Source organism: Petromyzon marinus, unplaced genomic scaffold (assembly GCF_048934315.1).
Source record: "Petromyzon marinus isolate PM22_M1 ecotype Great Lakes invasive population unplaced genomic scaffold, UKy_Petmar_22M1.pri1.0 PM_G_Scaffold_45, whole genome shotgun sequence".
In the NCBI taxonomy this organism is placed as follows: domain Eukaryota; kingdom Metazoa; phylum Chordata; class Hyperoartia; order Petromyzontiformes; family Petromyzontidae; genus Petromyzon; species Petromyzon marinus.
This window is the reverse complement of record NW_027422997.1, coordinates 1631675-1657457: the sequence shown is the minus strand read 5'-3', so window position 1 is coordinate 1657457 and position 25783 is coordinate 1631675.

The following is a 25783-nucleotide window of genomic DNA, read 5'->3' as shown; positions in this document are numbered from 1 at the left end:
ATGTCGAACAAATGTAGGGACAATTTGATTTCCAAATTCAATCACCTCTCCAGCAAAAAATCGGATCCACACACCGAAAAGATAGACGTCAACAAAGTCGTAATTAATCGCAGTAACAGTTCCATTTCTGATGGTCTGAAATCCGTTTTAGCTAAAGGTCTAAACTTTGCTGTCACACCGAGACACTTACCGGTTAATGATATCATTGCCCATGTCGACGTTGCACTCAAGGGCTTGAGTCACATCTCTGCAGATGTAGCAAGATCTGAAATCGCTGCAACCCTCAAAAACGCTAAGTTGCCACCTAGCAACATCAGCAAAGACGAACGTTTTGAATTATCTCAATTAAAAAAGAGGGATGATATTGTCGTTCTCTCAGCCGACAAAGGCAATGCCACTGTCATCATGGACAAAACAGAATATAACAACAAAATTCAAGAACTACTCAACGATGGCAGCTATACAAAAATAAAAAGAGATCCCACCAACAGCCTGGTCACCAAAACGAACAAAATTATCTCTGATTCAACAGCATTAATTGATGAGAACAAAAAGTTCTTGTTGAAACCCTCTGCTGCCAGACCACCAAGATTATATGGCCTTCCAAAGATACACAAAGAAGATACACCCCTTCGTCCCATCGTCTCTACTATCAGCTCCCCCACCTACAAACTGGCACGTTTTCTGGCTGATATACTGCGACCTTTCACTGGAAAAACCACCTCTGCGGTACTAAATTCTACTCACCTGGTATCGACAATCAAAGACATTTCCCTGTCCCCAAACGACCTGCTTGTCAGTTTTGATGTGGTGTCCTTGTTCACCAAAGTCCCGGTACCTGACACCATCGCTATCATTGAAGACCTGGTTCATCAAGGACTGCATACTGATGTACCCCCCCTGGTGAGACATTGCTTAACCAACACATACTTCACCTGGAATGGAACTTTCTACAAACAAACTGAGGGCACCCCAATGGGCTCCCCCCTATCTCCGGTTGTAGCCAACGTATTCATGGAAAAATTTGAAACTGACGCCATCCAGACTGCCACTCTACGCCCGACCTTATGGAAGAGGTACGTTGATGACACCTTTGTCATCTGGCCACATGGCCAGCCTGCTCTAGACCAATTCCGCGACCACATCAATTCCATACACCCAGCCATCAGATTTACCATGGAGGTCGAAAAAGATGGCAAACTACCCTTTCTGGATGTCTTAATTAAAAGGAGACATGATGGTTCAATGAGCCACTCTGTCTACAGGAAAGCTACCCATACAGATGCTTACTTGAAACCGGATTCCCACCACCATCCATCCCAGAAGAACTGCCTCATCAAGACTCTATACCATAGAGCCCAATGCATTTCCGACCAGGAACACATTACCAGTGAACTCAAACACGTACACCAGGCTCTCAGGGCTAATGGCTACTCCGACTACACAATCCGCAAAGCCATCACTCCAGTCATGAAGAAGGATCCTCTTGTGGAGCCACTCAAAACCATCACCTTACCCTACATTGCAGGGGTTACTAAAAAGATCTCCAAAATCCTGAATAAACACAAGATCCAGGTCCGATTCAACACAGTACACAAAATCCGTGATTTAGTTCCATCTGTAAAAGATGCTCTTCCAGACATACAGTACCCGGGCGTTTACAAACTAAAGTGCCTCTGTGGTAGTAGCTACATTGGAGAAACCAAAAGACATATCTCGGATCGCATCCGCGAACATAAAGCAGACTTGAAACACGGTAAGACGAACTCCTCTGCCGTGGCAGATCATTGTTACAATTCAGTGGGCTCACATGACATTGACTTCTCCAAGACGGAGGTTCTTTGCAAACCAACTGGCTACCATGAGAGATTCGTTCATGAGGCCATTCACATATACAAGCACAGAGACAATTTCAACCGAGAAGATGGATTCAGGCTCAGTAACCACTGGAAAGATGTGTTAAATCATTTCTGTTCTTAATTAATTGTAATTTTACGATGACCTTCAGACCGCAGCTCTTTCGCCAGCATTGCCTCTTAATACCTCTCACACCACGGTTAATGGTATGGTTTACAACATGGAGTATACTAGGGCTTCGCAGCTGTCTCTCTCCCCCTCCTCTGTTCCGACCATGGACGAACTCGTCCGTCTGAACGGGGCCCGTAGCTATCCGTGGTACGGAAATTTGAGGGTAAGAATCCACCCATTTTTTCGCCATATAGCATTGTGATATATAACGACTTATGGTTGGTAGCTTAGCTGATTGGAGAATATAGAGTTTATTGATAACATGAAGGTAATTTATATTTTAGTTTTTATTGGTTCACTATATAGTACTGTGAATAGCTCAGATTTGTAGTCATTTCTGTGACCAGTCACTAGCAAATCACCCAGTTATTTCAATGCTAAATTCGCCTAGTTATTTCAATGCTAAATTCTCCTGTTTTGATTTGTACTAAGTGCCTCGGTGAATGTGTATGCTCTGACTTCAACGTAACTATTTCTGTAGCAGTTACAAGCGAATGCCTTACGTAACTATTTCTGTAGCAGTTACAAGCGAATGCCTTAATTTAGCTATTTCAATGCTAAATTCTATGCTAATTCCTTTTAACAATGGGTGCCTCTGCGGATGTGTATGCTTTAACTTTTAACATAGCTATTTCTGTGACCAGTCACAAGCTAATCATTCAGCCTTTTCAATGCAAAATTTTATGCTAATTCCTTCGTCAAGGCTCTTTGTTCCTCTCACACAGCTTAAAAGCCGTGATCTGAACGTGGCTCTCTCACTCCAGCGCTGTCCTACCAGACAGTCTCGCTCCCTTCACCTGATGAAGGCCGCTTGTGTTGTGGCCGAAACGTCGTGAGAATATTATTGTGTTATTTTATTTTATCAATTTATTATTTTATTCTCATTCTACGTGACTTTACCGAAAGAACCAAAGAAGATGAATCATTGCAGTCACGAAAGCTTTAAATCGAAATTTAACCACCTCTACGGGGAGGGATTCCACACATCCTTAAGATCATTCAACAGACTTCGGGATAAGAAGGCTCAACTAATCGAGTCTCTCACCTTTCTGAAGAGATGCCGCGACTCTAAGGTAATACCAACCGCATTTACACTAACCTCTGCTGTTGCAACTTCTCTCAATGCAAAACGAATTCTAGCTAGAACTAGCTTCGCTCTTATCTCGGAAAAAATCAGACTTACACGCACCGAACTCGATCAGTTAGACAAGACACTCTACAAATCACACTTAAAATTTACAGCAACAATGTCTACATCGGATTGGGAACATGTAGACAATATGACTACCTCTTCGGCTGCCACTATGTCGAACAAATGTAGGGACAATTTGATTTCCAAATTCAATCACCTCTCCAGCAAAAAATCGGATCCACACACCGAAAAGATAGACGTCAACAAAGTCGTAATTAATCGCAGTAACAGTTCCATTTCTGATGGTCTGAAATCCGTTTTAGCTAAAGGTCTAAACTTTGCTGTCACACCGAGACACTTACCGGTTAATGATATCATTGCCCATGTCGACGTTGCACTCAAGGGCTTGAGTCACATCTCTGCAGATGTAGCAAGATCTGAAATCGCTGCAACCCTCAAAAACGCTAAGTTGCCACCTAGCAACATCAGCAAAGACGAACGTTTTGAATTATCTCAATTAAAAAAGAGGGATGATATTGTCGTTCTCTCAGCCGACAAAGGCAATGCCACTGTCATCATGGACAAAACAGAATATAACAACAAAATTCAAGAACTACTCAACGATGGCAGCTATACAAAAATAAAAAGAGATCCCACCAACAGCCTGGTCACCAAAACGAACAAAATTATCTCTGATTCAACAGCATTAATTGATGAGAACAAAAAGTTCTTGTTGAAACCCTCTGCTGCCAGACCACCAAGATTATATGGCCTTCCAAAGATACACAAAGAAGATACACCCCTTCGTCCCATCGTCTCTACTATCAGCTCCCCCACCTACAAACTGGCACGTTTTCTGGCTGATATACTGCGACCTTTCACTGGAAAAACCACCTCTGCGGTACTAAATTCTACTCACCTGGTATCGACAATCAAAGACATTTCCCTGTCCCCAAACGACCTGCTTGTCAGTTTTGATGTGGTGTCCTTGTTCACCAAAGTCCCGGTACCTGACACCATCGCTATCATTGAAGACCTGGTTCATCAAGGACTGCATACTGATGTACCCCCCCTGGTGAGACATTGCTTAACCAACACATACTTCACCTGGAATGGAACTTTCTACAAACAAACTGAGGGCACCCCAATGGGCTCCCCCCTATCTCCGGTTGTAGCCAACGTATTCATGGAAAAATTTGAAACTGACGCCATCCAGACTGCCACTCTACGCCCGACCTTATGGAAGAGGTACGTTGATGACACCTTTGTCATCTGGCCACATGGCCAGCCTGCTCTAGACCAATTCCGCGACCACATCAATTCCATACACCCAGCCATCAGATTTACCATGGAGGTCGAAAAAGATGGCAAACTACCCTTTCTGGATGTCTTAATTAAAAGGAGACATGATGGTTCAATGAGCCACTCTGTCTACAGGAAAGCTACCCATACAGATGCTTACTTGAAACCGGATTCCCACCACCATCCATCCCAGAAGAACTGCCTCATCAAGACTCTATACCATAGAGCCCAATGCATTTCCGACCAGGAACACATTACCAGTGAACTCAAACACGTACACCAGGCTCTCAGGGCTAATGGCTACTCCGACTACACAATCCGCAAAGCCATCACTCCAGTCATGAAGAAGGATCCTCTTGTGGAGCCACTCAAAACCATCACCTTACCCTACATTGCAGGGGTTACTAAAAAGATCTCCAAAATCCTGAATAAACACAAGATCCAGGTCCGATTCAACACAGTACACAAAATCCGTGATTTAGTTCCATCTGTAAAAGATGCTCTTCCAGACATACAGTACCCGGGCGTTTACAAACTAAAGTGCCTCTGTGGTAGTAGCTACATTGGAGAAACCAAAAGACATATCTCGGATCGCATCCGCGAACATAAAGCAGACTTGAAACACGGTAAGACGAACTCCTCTGCCGTGGCAGATCATTGTTACAATTCAGTGGGCTCACATGACATTGACTTCTCCAAGACGGAGGTTCTTTGCAAACCAACTGGCTACCATGAGAGATTCGTTCATGAGGCCATTCACATATACAAGCACAGAGACAATTTCAACCGAGAAGATGGATTCAGGCTCAGTAACCACTGGAAAGATGTGTTAAATCATTTCTGTTCTTAATTAATTGTAATTTTACGATGACCTTCAGACCGCAGCTCTTTCGCCAGCATTGCCTCTTAATACCTCTCACACCACGGTTAATGGTATGGTTTACAACATGGAGTATACTAGGGCTTCGCAGCTGTCTCTCTCCCCCTCCTCTGTTCCGACCATGGACGAACTCGTCCGTCTGAACGGGGCCCGTAGCTATCCGTGGTACGGAAATTTGAGGGTAAGAATCCACCCATTTTTTCGCCATATAGCATTGTGATATATAACGACTTATGGTTGGTAGCTTAGCTGATTGGAGAATATAGAGTTTATTGATAACATGAAGGTAATTTATATTTTAGTTTTTATTGGTTCACTATATAGTACTGTGAATAGCTCAGATTTGTAGTCATTTCTGTGACCAGTCACTAGCAAATCACCCAGTTATTTCAATGCTAAATTCGCCTAGTTATTTCAATGCTAAATTCTCCTGTTTTGATTTGTACTAAGTGCCTCGGTGAATGTGTATGCTCTGACTTCAACGTAACTATTTCTGTAGCAGTTACAAGCGAATGCCTTACGTAACTATTTCTGTAGCAGTTACAAGCGAATGCCTTAATTTAGCTATTTCAATGCTAAATTCTATGCTAATTCCTTTTAACAATGGGTGCCTCTGCGGATGTGTATGCTTTAACTTTTAACATAGCTATTTCTGTGACCAGTCACAAGCTAATCATTCAGCCTTTTCAATGCAAAATTTTATGCTAATTCCTTCGTCAAGGCTCTTTGTTCCTCTCACACAGCTTAAAAGCCGTGATCTGAACGTGGCTCTCTCACTCCAGCGCTGTCCTACCAGACAGTCTCGCTCCCTTCACCTGATGAAGGCCGCTTGTGTTGTGGCCGAAACGTCGTGAGAATATTATTGTGTTATTTTATTTTATCAATTTATTATTTTATTCTCATTCTACGTGACTTTACCGAAAGAACCAAAGAAGATGAATCATTGCAGTCACGAAAGCTTTAAATCGAAATTTAACCACCTCTACGGGGAGGGATTCCACACATCCTTAAGATCATTCAACAGACTTCGGGATAAGAAGGCTCAACTAATCGAGTCTCTCACCTTTCTGAAGAGATGCCGCGACTCTAAGGTAATACCAACCGCATTTACACTAACCTCTGCTGTTGCAACTTCTCTCAATGCAAAACGAATTCTAGCTAGAACTAGCTTCGCTCTTATCTCGGAAAAAATCAGACTTACACGCACCGAACTCGATCAGTTAGACAAGACACTCTACAAATCACACTTAAAATTTACAGCAACAATGTCTACATCGGATTGGGAACATGTAGACAATATGACTACCTCTTCGGCTGCCACTATGTCGAACAAATGTAGGGACAATTTGATTTCCAAATTCAATCACCTCTCCAGCAAAAAATCGGATCCACACACCGAAAAGATAGACGTCAACAAAGTCGTAATTAATCGCAGTAACAGTTCCATTTCTGATGGTCTGAAATCCGTTTTAGCTAAAGGTCTAAACTTTGCTGTCACACCGAGACACTTACCGGTTAATGATATCATTGCCCATGTCGACGTTGCACTCAAGGGCTTGAGTCACATCTCTGCAGATGTAGCAAGATCTGAAATCGCTGCAACCCTCAAAAACGCTAAGTTGCCACCTAGCAACATCAGCAAAGACGAACGTTTTGAATTATCTCAATTAAAAAAGAGGGATGATATTGTCGTTCTCTCAGCCGACAAAGGCAATGCCACTGTCATCATGGACAAAACAGAATATAACAACAAAATTCAAGAACTACTCAACGATGGCAGCTATACAAAAATAAAAAGAGATCCCACCAACAGCCTGGTCACCAAAACGAACAAAATTATCTCTGATTCAACAGCATTAATTGATGAGAACAAAAAGTTCTTGTTGAAACCCTCTGCTGCCAGACCACCAAGATTATATGGCCTTCCAAAGATACACAAAGAAGATACACCCCTTCGTCCCATCGTCTCTACTATCAGCTCCCCCACCTACAAACTGGCACGTTTTCTGGCTGATATACTGCGACCTTTCACTGGAAAAACCACCTCTGCGGTACTAAATTCTACTCACCTGGTATCGACAATCAAAGACATTTCCCTGTCCCCAAACGACCTGCTTGTCAGTTTTGATGTGGTGTCCTTGTTCACCAAAGTCCCGGTACCTGACACCATCGCTATCATTGAAGACCTGGTTCATCAAGGACTGCATACTGATGTACCCCCCCTGGTGAGACATTGCTTAACCAACACATACTTCACCTGGAATGGAACTTTCTACAAACAAACTGAGGGCACCCCAATGGGCTCCCCCCTATCTCCGGTTGTAGCCAACGTATTCATGGAAAAATTTGAAACTGACGCCATCCAGACTGCCACTCTACGCCCGACCTTATGGAAGAGGTACGTTGATGACACCTTTGTCATCTGGCCACATGGCCAGCCTGCTCTAGACCAATTCCGCGACCACATCAATTCCATACACCCAGCCATCAGATTTACCATGGAGGTCGAAAAAGATGGCAAACTACCCTTTCTGGATGTCTTAATTAAAAGGAGACATGATGGTTCAATGAGCCACTCTGTCTACAGGAAAGCTACCCATACAGATGCTTACTTGAAACCGGATTCCCACCACCATCCATCCCAGAAGAACTGCCTCATCAAGACTCTATACCATAGAGCCCAATGCATTTCCGACCAGGAACACATTACCAGTGAACTCAAACACGTACACCAGGCTCTCAGGGCTAATGGCTACTCCGACTACACAATCCGCAAAGCCATCACTCCAGTCATGAAGAAGGATCCTCTTGTGGAGCCACTCAAAACCATCACCTTACCCTACATTGCAGGGGTTACTAAAAAGATCTCCAAAATCCTGAATAAACACAAGATCCAGGTCCGATTCAACACAGTACACAAAATCCGTGATTTAGTTCCATCTGTAAAAGATGCTCTTCCAGACATACAGTACCCGGGCGTTTACAAACTAAAGTGCCTCTGTGGTAGTAGCTACATTGGAGAAACCAAAAGACATATCTCGGATCGCATCCGCGAACATAAAGCAGACTTGAAACACGGTAAGACGAACTCCTCTGCCGTGGCAGATCATTGTTACAATTCAGTGGGCTCACATGACATTGACTTCTCCAAGACGGAGGTTCTTTGCAAACCAACTGGCTACCATGAGAGATTCGTTCATGAGGCCATTCACATATACAAGCACAGAGACAATTTCAACCGAGAAGATGGATTCAGGCTCAGTAACCACTGGAAAGATGTGTTAAATCATTTCTGTTCTTAATTAATTGTAATTTTACGATGACCTTCAGACCGCAGCTCTTTCGCCAGCATTGCCTCTTAATACCTCTCACACCACGGTTAATGGTATGGTTTACAACATGGAGTATACTAGGGCTTCGCAGCTGTCTCTCTCCCCCTCCTCTGTTCCGACCATGGACGAACTCGTCCGTCTGAACGGGGCCCGTAGCTATCCGTGGTACGGAAATTTGAGGGTAAGAATCCACCCATTTTTTCGCCATATAGCATTGTGATATATAACGACTTATGGTTGGTAGCTTAGCTGATTGGAGAATATAGAGTTTATTGATAACATGAAGGTAATTTATATTTTAGTTTTTATTGGTTCACTATATAGTACTGTGAATAGCTCAGATTTGTAGTCATTTCTGTGACCAGTCACTAGCAAATCACCCAGTTATTTCAATGCTAAATTCGCCTAGTTATTTCAATGCTAAATTCTCCTGTTTTGATTTGTACTAAGTGCCTCGGTGAATGTGTATGCTCTGACTTCAACGTAACTATTTCTGTAGCAGTTACAAGCGAATGCCTTACGTAACTATTTCTGTAGCAGTTACAAGCGAATGCCTTAATTTAGCTATTTCAATGCTAAATTCTATGCTAATTCCTTTTAACAATGGGTGCCTCTGCGGATGTGTATGCTTTAACTTTTAACATAGCTATTTCTGTGACCAGTCACAAGCTAATCATTCAGCCTTTTCAATGCAAAATTTTATGCTAATTCCTTCGTCAAGGCTCTTTGTTCCTCTCACACAGCTTAAAAGCCGTGATCTGAACGTGGCTCTCTCACTCCAGCGCTGTCCTACCAGACAGTCTCGCTCCCTTCACCTGATGAAGGCCGCTTGTGTTGTGGCCGAAACGTCGTGAGAATATTATTGTGTTATTTTATTTTATCAATTTATTATTTTATTCTCATTCTACGTGACTTTACCGAAAGAACCAAAGAAGATGAATCATTGCAGTCACGAAAGCTTTAAATCGAAATTTAACCACCTCTACGGGGAGGGATTCCACACATCCTTAAGATCATTCAACAGACTTCGGGATAAGAAGGCTCAACTAATCGAGTCTCTCACCTTTCTGAAGAGATGCCGCGACTCTAAGGTAATACCAACCGCATTTACACTAACCTCTGCTGTTGCAACTTCTCTCAATGCAAAACGAATTCTAGCTAGAACTAGCTTCGCTCTTATCTCGGAAAAAATCAGACTTACACGCACCGAACTCGATCAGTTAGACAAGACACTCTACAAATCACACTTAAAATTTACAGCAACAATGTCTACATCGGATTGGGAACATGTAGACAATATGACTACCTCTTCGGCTGCCACTATGTCGAACAAATGTAGGGACAATTTGATTTCCAAATTCAATCACCTCTCCAGCAAAAAATCGGATCCACACACCGAAAAGATAGACGTCAACAAAGTCGTAATTAATCGCAGTAACAGTTCCATTTCTGATGGTCTGAAATCCGTTTTAGCTAAAGGTCTAAACTTTGCTGTCACACCGAGACACTTACCGGTTAATGATATCATTGCCCATGTCGACGTTGCACTCAAGGGCTTGAGTCACATCTCTGCAGATGTAGCAAGATCTGAAATCGCTGCAACCCTCAAAAACGCTAAGTTGCCACCTAGCAACATCAGCAAAGACGAACGTTTTGAATTATCTCAATTAAAAAAGAGGGATGATATTGTCGTTCTCTCAGCCGACAAAGGCAATGCCACTGTCATCATGGACAAAACAGAATATAACAACAAAATTCAAGAACTACTCAACGATGGCAGCTATACAAAAATAAAAAGAGATCCCACCAACAGCCTGGTCACCAAAACGAACAAAATTATCTCTGATTCAACAGCATTAATTGATGAGAACAAAAAGTTCTTGTTGAAACCCTCTGCTGCCAGACCACCAAGATTATATGGCCTTCCAAAGATACACAAAGAAGATACACCCCTTCGTCCCATCGTCTCTACTATCAGCTCCCCCACCTACAAACTGGCACGTTTTCTGGCTGATATACTGCGACCTTTCACTGGAAAAACCACCTCTGCGGTACTAAATTCTACTCACCTGGTATCGACAATCAAAGACATTTCCCTGTCCCCAAACGACCTGCTTGTCAGTTTTGATGTGGTGTCCTTGTTCACCAAAGTCCCGGTACCTGACACCATCGCTATCATTGAAGACCTGGTTCATCAAGGACTGCATACTGATGTACCCCCCCTGGTGAGACATTGCTTAACCAACACATACTTCACCTGGAATGGAACTTTCTACAAACAAACTGAGGGCACCCCAATGGGCTCCCCCCTATCTCCGGTTGTAGCCAACGTATTCATGGAAAAATTTGAAACTGACGCCATCCAGACTGCCACTCTACGCCCGACCTTATGGAAGAGGTACGTTGATGACACCTTTGTCATCTGGCCACATGGCCAGCCTGCTCTAGACCAATTCCGCGACCACATCAATTCCATACACCCAGCCATCAGATTTACCATGGAGGTCGAAAAAGATGGCAAACTACCCTTTCTGGATGTCTTAATTAAAAGGAGACATGATGGTTCAATGAGCCACTCTGTCTACAGGAAAGCTACCCATACAGATGCTTACTTGAAACCGGATTCCCACCACCATCCATCCCAGAAGAACTGCCTCATCAAGACTCTATACCATAGAGCCCAATGCATTTCCGACCAGGAACACATTACCAGTGAACTCAAACACGTACACCAGGCTCTCAGGGCTAATGGCTACTCCGACTACACAATCCGCAAAGCCATCACTCCAGTCATGAAGAAGGATCCTCTTGTGGAGCCACTCAAAACCATCACCTTACCCTACATTGCAGGGGTTACTAAAAAGATCTCCAAAATCCTGAATAAACACAAGATCCAGGTCCGATTCAACACAGTACACAAAATCCGTGATTTAGTTCCATCTGTAAAAGATGCTCTTCCAGACATACAGTACCCGGGCGTTTACAAACTAAAGTGCCTCTGTGGTAGTAGCTACATTGGAGAAACCAAAAGACATATCTCGGATCGCATCCGCGAACATAAAGCAGACTTGAAACACGGTAAGACGAACTCCTCTGCCGTGGCAGATCATTGTTACAATTCAGTGGGCTCACATGACATTGACTTCTCCAAGACGGAGGTTCTTTGCAAACCAACTGGCTACCATGAGAGATTCGTTCATGAGGCCATTCACATATACAAGCACAGAGACAATTTCAACCGAGAAGATGGATTCAGGCTCAGTAACCACTGGAAAGATGTGTTAAATCATTTCTGTTCTTAATTAATTGTAATTTTACGATGACCTTCAGACCGCAGCTCTTTCGCCAGCATTGCCTCTTAATACCTCTCACACCACGGTTAATGGTATGGTTTACAACATGGAGTATACTAGGGCTTCGCAGCTGTCTCTCTCCCCCTCCTCTGTTCCGACCATGGACGAACTCGTCCGTCTGAACGGGGCCCGTAGCTATCCGTGGTACGGAAATTTGAGGGTAAGAATCCACCCATTTTTTCGCCATATAGCATTGTTATATATAACGACTTATGGTTGGTAGCTTAGCTGATTGGAGAATATAGAGTTTATTGATAACATGAAGGTAATTTATATTTTAGTTTTTATTGGTTCACTATATAGTACTGTGAATAGCTCAGATTTGTAGTCATTTCTGTGACCAGTCACTAGCAAATCACCCAGTTATTTCAATGCTAAATTCGCCTAGTTATTTCAATGCTAAATTCTCCTGTTTTGATTTGTACTAAGTGCCTCGGTGAATGTGTATGCTCTGACTTCAACGTAACTATTTCTGTAGCAGTTACAAGCGAATGCCTTACGTAACTATTTCTGTAGCAGTTACAAGCGAATGCCTTAATTTAGCTATTTCAATGCTAAATTCTATGCTAATTCCTTTTAACAATGGGTGCCTCTGCGGATGTGTATGCTTTAACTTTTAACATAGCTATTTCTGTGACCAGTCACAAGCTAATCATTCAGCCTTTTCAATGCAAAATTTTATGCTAATTCCTTCGTCAAGGCTCTTTGTTCCTCTCACACAGCTTAAAAGCCGTGATCTGAACGTGGCTCTCTCACTCCAGCGCTGTCCTACCAGACAGTCTCGCTCCCTTCACCTGATGAAGGCCGCTTGTGTTGTGGCCGAAACGTCGTGAGAATATTATTGTGTTATTTTATTTTATCAATTTATTATTTTATTCTCATTCTACGTGACTTTACCGAAAGAACCAAAGAAGATGAATCATTGCAGTCACGAAAGCTTTAAATCGAAATTTAACCACCTCTACGGGGAGGGATTCCACACATCCTTAAGATCATTCAACAGACTTCGGGATAAGAAGGCTCAACTAATCGAGTCTCTCACCTTTCTGAAGAGATGCCGCGACTCTAAGGTAATACCAACCGCATTTACACTAACCTCTGCTGTTGCAACTTCTCTCAATGCAAAACGAATTCTAGCTAGAACTAGCTTCGCTCTTATCTCGGAAAAAATCAGACTTACACGCACCGAACTCGATCAGTTAGACAAGACACTCTACAAATCACACTTAAAATTTACAGCAACAATGTCTACATCGGATTGGGAACATGTAGACAATATGACTACCTCTTCGGCTGCCACTATGTCGAACAAATGTAGGGACAATTTGATTTCCAAATTCAATCACCTCTCCAGCAAAAAATCGGATCCACACACCGAAAAGATAGACGTCAACAAAGTCGTAATTAATCGCAGTAACAGTTCCATTTCTGATGGTCTGAAATCCGTTTTAGCTAAAGGTCTAAACTTTGCTGTCACACCGAGACACTTACCGGTTAATGATATCATTGCCCATGTCGACGTTGCACTCAAGGGCTTGAGTCACATCTCTGCAGATGTAGCAAGATCTGAAATCGCTGCAACCCTCAAAAACGCTAAGTTGCCACCTAGCAACATCAGCAAAGACGAACGTTTTGAATTATCTCAATTAAAAAAGAGGGATGATATTGTCGTTCTCTCAGCCGACAAAGGCAATGCCACTGTCATCATGGACAAAACAGAATATAACAACAAAATTCAAGAACTACTCAACGATGGCAGCTATACAAAAATAAAAAGAGATCCCACCAACAGCCTGGTCACCAAAACGAACAAAATTATCTCTGATTCAACAGCATTAATTGATGAGAACAAAAAGTTCTTGTTGAAACCCTCTGCTGCCAGACCACCAAGATTATATGGCCTTCCAAAGATACACAAAGAAGATACACCCCTTCGTCCCATCGTCTCTACTATCAGCTCCCCCACCTACAAACTGGCACGTTTTCTGGCTGATATACTGCGACCTTTCACTGGAAAAACCACCTCTGCGGTACTAAATTCTACTCACCTGGTATCGACAATCAAAGACATTTCCCTGTCCCCAAACGACCTGCTTGTCAGTTTTGATGTGGTGTCCTTGTTCACCAAAGTCCCGGTACCTGACACCATCGCTATCATTGAAGACCTGGTTCATCAAGGACTGCATACTGATGTACCCCCCCTGGTGAGACATTGCTTAACCAACACATACTTCACCTGGAATGGAACTTTCTACAAACAAACTGAGGGCACCCCAATGGGCTCCCCCCTATCTCCGGTTGTAGCCAACGTATTCATGGAAAAATTTGAAACTGACGCCATCCAGACTGCCACTCTACGCCCGACCTTATGGAAGAGGTACGTTGATGACACCTTTGTCATCTGGCCACATGGCCAGCCTGCTCTAGACCAATTCCGCGACCACATCAATTCCATACACCCAGCCATGAGATTTACCATGGAGGTCGAAAAAGATGGCAAACTACCCTTTCTGGATGTCTTAATTAAAAGGAGACATGATGGTTCAATGAGCCACTCTGTCTACAGGAAAGCTACCCATACAGATGCTTACTTGAAACCGGATTCCCACCACCATCCATCCCAGAAGAACTGCCTCATCAAGACTCTATACCATAGAGCCCAATGCATTTCCGACCAGGAACACATTACCAGTGAACTCAAACACGTACACCAGGCTCTCAGGGCTAATGGCTACTCCGACTACACAATCCGCAAAGCCATCACTCCAGTCATGAAGAAGGATCCTCTTGTGGAGCCACTCAAAACCATCACCTTACCCTACATTGCAGGGGTTACTAAAAAGATCTCCAAAATCCTGAATAAACACAAGATCCAGGTCCGATTCAACACAGTACACAAAATCCGTGATTTAGTTCCATCTGTAAAAGATGCTCTTCCAGACATACAGTACCCGGGCGTTTACAAACTAAAGTGCCTCTGTGGTAGTAGCTACATTGGAGAAACCAAAAGACATATCTCGGATCACATCCGCGAACATAAAGCAGACTTGAAACACGGTAAGACGAACTCCTCTGCCGTGGCAGATCATTGTTACAATTCAGTGGGCTCACATGACATTGACTTCTCCAAGACGGAGGTTCTTTGCAAACCAACTGGCTACCATGAGAGATTCGTTCATGAGGCCATTCACATATACAAGCACAGAGACAATTTCAACCGAGAAGATGGATTCAGGCTCAGTAACCACTGGAAAGATGTGTTAAATCATTTCTGTTCTTAATTAATTGTAATTTTACGATGACCTTCAGACCGCAGCTCTTTCGCCAGCATTGCCTCTTAATACCTCTCACACCACGGTTAATGGTATGGTTTACAACATGGAGTATACTAGGGCTTCGCAGCTGTCTCTCTCCCCCTCCTCTGTTCCGACCATGGACGAACTCGTCCGTCTGAACGGGGCCCGTAGCTATCCGTGGTACGGAAATTTGAGGGTAAGAATCCACCCATTTTTTCGCCATATAGCATTGTGATATATAACGACTTATGGTTGGTAGCTTAGCTGATTGGAGAATATAGAGTTTATTGATAACATGAAGGTAATTTATATTTTAGTTTTTATTGGTTCACTATATAGTACTGTGAATAGCTCAGATTTGTAGTCATTTCTGTGACCAGTCACTAGCAAATCACCCAGTTATTTCAATGCTAAATTCGCCTAGTTATTTCAATGCTAAATTCTCCTGTTTTGATTTGTACTAAGTGCCTCGGTGAATGTGTATGCTCTGACTTCAACGTAACTATTTCTGTAGCAGTTACAAGCGAATGCCTTACGTAACTATTTCTGTAGCAGTTACAAGCGAATGCCTTAATTTAGCTATTTCAATGCTAAATTCTATGCTAATTCCTTTTAACAATGGGTGCCTCTGCGGATGTGTATGCTTTAACTTTTAACATAGCTATTTCTGTGACCAGTCACAAGCTAATCATTCAGCCTTTTCAATGCAAAATTTTATGCTAATTCCTTCGTCAAGGCTCTTTGTTCCTCTCACACAGCTTAAAAGCCGTGATCTGAACGTGGCTCTCTCACTCCAGCGCTGTCCTACCAGACAGTCTCGCTCCCTTCACCTGATGAAGGCCGCTTGTGTTGTGGCCGAAACGTCGTGAGAATATTATTGTGTTATTTTATTTTATCAATTTATTATTTTATTCTCATTCTACGTGACTTTACCGAAAGAACCAAAGAAGATGAATCATTGCAGTCACGAAAGCTTTAAATCGAAAAATATTTAGTAAAACTTTTATAACATCACAAAATATACAACCTCAATCCAGTTTGTATGTTACATTTCCATATTTAGTAAAACTTTTATAACATCACAACATATACAACCTCAATCCAGATTGTATGTTTCATTTCCATATTTAGTTAAACTTTTATAACATCACAAAATAAACAACGCCAATCCAGATTGTATGTTACATTTCCATATTTCGTAAAACTTTTATAACATCACAAAATATACAACCTCAATCCAGATTGTATGTTACATTTCCATTTTTAGTAAAACTTTTATAACATCACAAAATACACAACCCCAATCCAGATTGTACGTTACATTTCCATATTTATTAAAACTTTTATAAAATCACAAAATATACAACACCAATCCAGATTGTATGTTACATTTTCATATTTAGTAAAACTTTTATAACATCACAAAATACACAACGCCAATCCAGATTGTATGTTACATTTCCACATTTAGTAAAACTATTATAAGATCACAAAATATACAACGTCAATCCAGATTGTATGTTACATTTCCATATTTAGTAAAACTTTTATAACATCACAAAATATTCAACCTCAATCCAGATTGTATGTTACATTTCCATATTTATTAAAACTTTTATAAAATCACAAAATATACAACACCAATCCAGATTGTATGTTACATTTCCATATTTATTAAAACTTTTATAAAATCACAAAATATACAACACCAATCCAGATTGTATGTTACATTTCCATATTTATTAAAACTTTTATAACATCACAAAATACACAACCACAATCCAGATTGTATGTTTCATTTACATATTTAGTAAAACTTTTATAACATCACAAAATATACAACCTCAATCCAGTTTGTATGTTACATTTCCATATTTAGTAAAACTTTTATAACATCACAACATATACAACCTCAATCCAGATTGTATGTTTCATTTCCATATTTAGTTAAACTTTTATAACATCACAAAATAAACAACGCCAATCCAGATTGTATGTTACATTTCCATATTTCGTAAAACTTTTATAACATCACAAAATATACAACCTCAATCCAGATTGTATGTTACATTTCCATTTTTAGTAAAACTTTTATAACATCACAAAATACACAACCCCAATCCAGATTGTACGTTACATTTCCATATTTATTAAAACTTTTATAAAATCACAAAATATACAACACCAATCCAGATTGTATGTTACATTTTCATATTTAGTAAAACTTTTATAACATCACAAAATACACAACGCCAATCCAGATTGTATGTTACATTTCCACATTTAGTAAAACTATTATAAGATCACAAAATATACAACGTCAATCCAGATTGTATGTTACATTTCCATATTTAGTAAAACTTTTATAACATCACAAAATATTCAACCTCAATCCAGATTGTATGTTACATTTCCATATTTATTAAAACTTTTATAAAATCACAAAATATACAACACCAATCCAGATTGTATGTTACATTTCCATATTTATTAAAACTTTTATAACATCACAAAATACACAACGCCAATCCAGATTGTATGTTTCATTTCCATATTTAGTAAAACTTTTATAACATCACAAAATATACAACCTCAATCCAGTTTGTATGTTACATTTCCATATTTAGTAAAACTTTTATAACATCACAAAATATACAACCTCAATCCAGATTGTATGTTTCATTTCCATATTTAGTTAAACTTTTATAACATCACAAAATAAACAACGCCAATCCAGATTGTATGTTACATTTCCATATTTAGTAAAACTTTTATAAAATCACAAAATATACAACACCAATCCAAATTGTATGTTACATTTCCATATTTATAAAAACTTTTATAACATCACAAAATACACAATGCCAATCCAGATTGTATGTTTCATTTCCATATTTAGTAAAACTTTTATAACATCACAAAATAAACAACGCTAATCCAGATTGTATGTTACATTTCCATATTTAGTAAAACTTTTATAACATCACAAAATACACAACCTCAATCCAGATTGTATGTTACATTTCCATATTTAGTAAAACTTTTATAACATCACAAAATATTCAACCTCAATCCAGATTGTATGTTACATTTCCATATTTATTAAAACTTTTATAAAATCACAAAATATACAACACCAATCCAGATTGTATGTTACATTTCCATATTTATTAAAACTTTTATAACATCACAAAATACACAACGCCAATCCAGATTGTATGTTTCATTTCCATATTTAGTAAAACTTTTATAACATCAGAAAATATACAACCTCAATCCAGTTTGTATGTTACATTTCCATATTTAGTAAAACTTTTATAAACATCACAAAATATACAACCTCAATCCAGATTGTATGTTTCATTTCCATATTTAGTTAAACTTTTATAACATCACAAAATAAACAACGCCAATCCAGATTGTATGTTACATTTCCATATTTCGTAAAACTTTTATAACATCACAAAATATACAACCTCAATCCAGATTGTATGTTTCATTTCCATATTTAGTTAATCTTTTATAACATCACAAAATATTTAACCTCAATCCAGATTGTATGTTACATTTCCATATTTATTAAAACTTTTATAACATCACAAAATACACAACCACAATCCAGATTGTATGTTTCATTTACATATTTAGTAAAACTTTTATAACATCACAAAATATACAACCTCAATCCAGTTTGTATGTTACATTTCCATATTTAGTAAAACTTTTATAACATCACAACATATACAACCTCAATCCAGATTGTATGTTTCATTTCCATATTTAGTTAAACTTTTATAACATCACAAAATAAACAACGCCAATCCAGATTGTATGTTACATTTCCATATTTCGTAAAACTTTTATAACATCACAAAATATACAACCTCAATCCAGATTGTATGTTACATTTCCATTTTTAGTAAAACTTTTATAACATCACAAAATACACAACCCCAATCCAGATTGTACGTTACATTTCCATATTTATTAAAACTTTTATAAAATCACAAAATATACAACACCTATCCAGATTGTATGTTACATTTCCATATTTATTAAAACTTTTATAACATCACAAAATACACAACGCCAATCCAGATTGTATGTTTCATTTCCATATTTAGTAAAACTTTTATAACATCACAAAATATTCAACCTCAATCCAGATTGTATGTTACATTTCCATATTTATTAAAACTTTTATAAAATCACAAAATATACAACACCAATCCAGATTGTATGTTACATTTCCATATTTATTAAAACTTTTATAACATCACAAAATACACAACGCCAATCCAGATTGTATGTTTCATTTCCATATTTATAAAAAAATTTATAACATCAGAAAATAAACAACGCCAATCCAGATTGTATGTTACATTTCCATATTTATTAATACTTTTATAAAATCACAAAATATACAACACCAATCCAGATTGTATGTTACATTTCCATAATTATTAAAACTTTTATAACATCACAAAATACACAACGCCAATCCAGATTGTATGTTTCATTTCCATATTTAGTAAAACTTTTATAACATCACAAAATATACAACCTCAATCCAGTTTGTATGTTACATTTCCATATTTAGTAAAACTTTTATAACATCACAAAATATACAACCTCAATCCAGATTGTATGTTTCATTTCCATATTTAGTTAAACTTTTATAACATCACAAAATAAACAACGCCAATCCAGATTGTATGTTACATTTCCATATTCAGTAAAACTTTTATAAAATCACAAAATATACAACACCAATCCAAATTGTATGTTACATTTCCATATTTATAAAAACTTTTATAACATCACAAAATACACAATGCCAATCCAGATTGTATGTTTCATTTCCATATTTAGTAAAACTTTTATAACATCACAAAATAAACAACGCTAATCCAGATTGTATGTTACATTTCCATATTTAGTAAAACTTTTATAACATCACAAAATACACAACCTCAATCCAGATTGTATGTTACATTTCCATATTTAGTAAAACTTTTATAACATCACAAAATATTCAACCTCAATCCAGATTGTATGTTACATTTCCATATTTATTAAAACTTTTATAAAATCACAAAATATACAACACCAATCCAGATTGTATGTTACATTTCCATATTTATTAAAACTTTTATAACATCACAAAATACACAACGCCAATCCAGATTGTATGTTTCATTTACATATTTAGTAAAACTTTTATAACATCACAAAATATACAACCTCAATCCAGTTTGTATGTTACATTTCCATATTTAGTAAAACTTTTATAACATCACAACATATACAACCTCAATCCAGATTGTATGTTTCATTTCCATATTTAGTTAAACTTTTATAACATCACAAAATAAACAACGCCAATCCAGATTGTATGTTACATTTCCATATTTCGTAAAACTTTTATAACATCACAAAATATACAACCTCAATCCAGATTGTATGTTACATTTCCATTTTTAGTAAAACTTTTATAACATCACAAAATACACAACCCCAATCCAGATTGTACGTTACATTTCCATATTTATTAAAACTTTTATAAAATCACAAAATATACAACACCAATCCAGATTGTATGTTACATTTTCATATTTAGTAAAACTTTTATAACATCACAAAATACACAACGCCAATCCAGATTGTATGTTACATTTCCACATTTAGTAAAACTATTATAAGATCACAAAATATACAACGTCAATCCAGATTGTATGTTACATTTCCATATTTAGTAAAACTTTTATAACATCACAAAATATTCAACCTCAATCCAGATTGTATGTTACATTTCCATATTTATTAAAACTTTTATAAAATCACAAAATATACAACACCAATCCAGATTGTATGTTACATTTCCATATTTATTAAAACTTTTATAAAATCACAAAATATACAACACCAATCCAGATTGTATGTTACATTTCCATATTTATTAAAACTTTTATAACATCACAAAATACACAACCACAATCCAGATTGTATGTTTCATTTACATATTTAGTAAAACTTTTATAACATCACAAAATATACAACCTCAATCCAGTTTGTATGTTACATTTCCATATTTAGTAAAACTTTTATAACATCACAACATATACAACCTCAATCCAGATTGTATGTTTCATTTCCATATTTAGTTAAACTTTTATAACATCAAAAAATAAACAACGCCAATCCAGATTGTATGTTACATTTCCATATTTCGTAAAACTTTTATAACATCACAAAATATACAACCTCAATCCAGATTGTATGTTACATTTCCATTTTTAGTAAAACTTTTATAACATCACAAAATACACAACCCCAATCCAGATTGCACGTTACATTTCCATATTTATTAAAACTTTTATAAAATCACAAAATATACAACACCAATCCAGATTGTATGTTACATTTTCATATTTAGTAAAACTTTTATAACATCACAAAATACACAACGCCAATCCAGATTGTATGTTACATTTCCACATTTAGTAAAACTATTATAAGATCACAAAATATACAACGTCAATCCAGATTGTATGTTACATTTCCATATTTAGTAAAACTTTTATAACATCACAAAATATTCAACCTCAATCCAGATTGTATGTTACATTTCCATATTTATTAAAACTTTTATAAAATCACAAAATATACAACACCAATCCAGATTGTATGTTACATTTCCATATTTATTAAAACTTTTATAACATCACAAAATACACAACGCCAATCCAGATTGTATGTTTCATTTCCATATTTATAAAAAAATTTATAACATCAGAAAATAAACAACGCCAATCCAGATTGTATGTTACATTTCCATATTTATTAAAACTTTTATAAAATCACAAAATATACAACACCAATCCAGATTGTATGTTACATTTCCATAATTATTAAAACTTTTATAACATCACAAAATACACAACGCCAATCCAGATTGTATCTTTCATTTCCATATTTAGTAAAACTTTTATAACATCACAAAATATACAACCTCAATCCAGTTTGTATGTTACATTTCCATATTTAGTAAAACTTTTATAACATCACAAAATATACAACCTCAATCCAGATTGTATGTTTCATTTCCATATTTAGTTAAACTTTTATAACATCACAAAATAAACAACGCCAATCCAGATTGTATGTTACATTTCCATATTTAGTAAAACTTTTATAAAATCACAAAATATACAACACCAATCCAAATTGTATGTTACATTTCCATATTTATAAAAACTTTTATAACATCACAAAATACACAATGCCAATCCAGATTGTATGTTTCATTTCCATATTTAGTAAAACTTTTATAACATCACAAAATAAACAACGCTAATCCAGATTGTATGTTACATTTCCATATTTAGTAAAACTTTTATAACATCACAAAATACACAACCTCAATCCAGATTGTATGTTACATTTCCATATTTAGTAAAACTTTTATAACATCACAAAATATTCAACCTCAATCCAGATTGTATGTTACATTTCCATATTTATTAAAACTTTTATAAAATCACAAAATATACAACACCAATCCAGATTGTATGTTACATTTCCATATTTATTAAAACTTTTATAACATCACAAAATACACAACGCCAATCCAGATTGTATGTTTCATTTCCATATTTAGTAAAACTTTTATAACATCAGAAAATATACAACCTCAATCCAGTTTGTATGTTTCATTTCCATATTTAGTTAAACTTTTATAACATCACAAAATAAACAACGCCAATCCAGATTGTATGTTACATTTCCATATTTCGTAAAACTTTTATAACATCACAAAATATACAACCTCAATCCAGATTGTATGTTTCATTTCCATATTTAGTTAATCTTTTATAACATCACAAAATATTTAACCTCAATCCAGATTGTATGTTACATTTCCATATTTATTAAAACTTTTATAAAATCACAAAATATACAACACCAATCCAGATTGCATGTTACATTTCCATATTTATTAAAACTTTTATAACATCACAAAATACACAACCACAATCCAGATTGTATGTTTCATTTACATATTTAGTAAAACTTTTATAACATCACAAAATATACAACCTCAATCCAGTTTGTATGTTACATTTCCATATTTAGTAAAACTTTTATAACATCACAACATATACAACCTCAATCCAGATTGTATGTTTCATTTCCATATTTAGTTAAACTTTTATAACATCACAAAATAAACAACGCCAATCCAGATTGTATGTTACATTTCCATATTTCGTAAAACTTTTATAACATCACAAAATATACAACCTCAATCCAGATTGTATGTTACATTTCCATTTTTAGTAAAACTTTTATAACATCACAAAATACACAACCCCAATCCAGATTGTACGTTACATTTCCATATTTATTAAAACTTTTATAAAATCACAAAATATACAACACCAATCCAGATTGTATGTTACATTTTCATATTTAGTAAAACTTTTATAACATCACAAAATACACAACGCCAATCCAGATTGTATGTTACATTTCCACATTTAGTAAAACTATTATAAGATCACAAAATATACAACGTCAATCCAGATTGTATGTTACATTTCCATATTTAGTAAAACTTTTATAACATCACAAAATATTCAACCTCAATCCAGATTGTATGTTACATTTCCATATTTATTAAAACTTTTATAAAATCACAAAATATACAACACCAATCCAGATTGTATGTTACATTTCCATATTTATTAAAACTTTTATAAAATCACAAAATATACAACACCAATCCAGATTGTATGTTACATTTCCATATTTATTAAAACTTTTATAACATCACAAAATACACAACCACAATCCAGATTGTATGTTTCATTTACATATTTAGTAAAACTTTTATAACATCACAAAATATACAACCTCAATCCAGTTTGTATGTTACATTTCCATATTTAGTAAAACTTTTATAACATCACAACATATACAACCTCAATCCAGATTGTATGTTTCATTTCCATATTTAGTTAAACTTTTATAACATCACAAAATAAACAACGCCAATCCAGATTGTATGTTACATTTCCATATTTCGTAAAACTTTTATAACATCACAAAATATACAACCTCAATCCAGATTGTATGTTACATTTCCATTTTTAGTAAAACTTTTATAACATCACAAAATACACAACCCCAATCCAGATTGTACGTTACATTTCCATATTTATTAAAACTTTTATAAAATCACAAAATATACAACACCAATCCAGATTGTATGTTACATTTTCATATTTAGTAAAACTTTTATAACATCACAAAATACACAACGCCAATCCAGATTGTATGTTACATTTCCACATTTAGTAAAACTATTATAAGATCACAAAATATACAACGTCAATCCAGATTGTATGTTACATTTCCATATTTAGTAAAACTTTTATAACATCACAAAATATTCAACCTCAATCCAGATTGTATGTTACATTTCCATATTTATTAAAACTTTTATAAAATCACAAAATATACAACACCAATCCAGATTGTATGTTACATTTCCATATTTATTAAAACTTTTATAACATCACAAAATACACAACGCCAATCCAGATTGTATGTTTCATTTCCATATTTAGTAAAACTTTTATAACATCACAAAATATACAACCTCAATCCAGTTTGTATGTTACATTTCCATATTTAGTAAAACTTTTATAACATCACAAAATATACAACCTCAATCCAGATTGTATGTTTCATTTCCATATTTAGTTAAACTTTTATAACATCACAAAATAAACAACGCCAATCCAGATTGTATGTTACATTTCCATATTTAGTAAAACTTTTATAAAATCACAAAATATACAACACCAATCCAAATTGTATGTTACATTTCCATATTTATAAAAACTTTTATAACATCACAAAATACACAATGCCAATCCAGATTGTATGTTTCATTTCCATATTTAGTAAAACTTTTATAACATCACAAAATAAACAACGCTAATCCAGATTGTATGTTACATTTCCATATTTAGTAAAACTTTTATAACATCACAAAATACACAACCTCAATCCAGATTGTATGTTACATTTCCATATTTAGTAAAACTTTTATAACATCACAAAATATTCAACCTCAATCCAGATTGTATGTTACATTTCCATATTTATTAAAACTTTTATAAAATCACAAAATATACAACACCAATCCAGATTGTATGTTACATTTCCATATTTATTAAAACTTTTATAACATCACAAAATACACAACGCCAATCCAGATTGTATGTTTCATTTCCATATTTAGTAAAACTTTTATAACATCAGAAAATATACAACCTCAATCCATATTCTTAGTTTTTTCGGTAAAGTCACGTTGAAGAGAAACAACAAAATAACAAAATATATATAAAACAATAAAAAATTCTCACGACGTTTCGACCATAACTCAAACG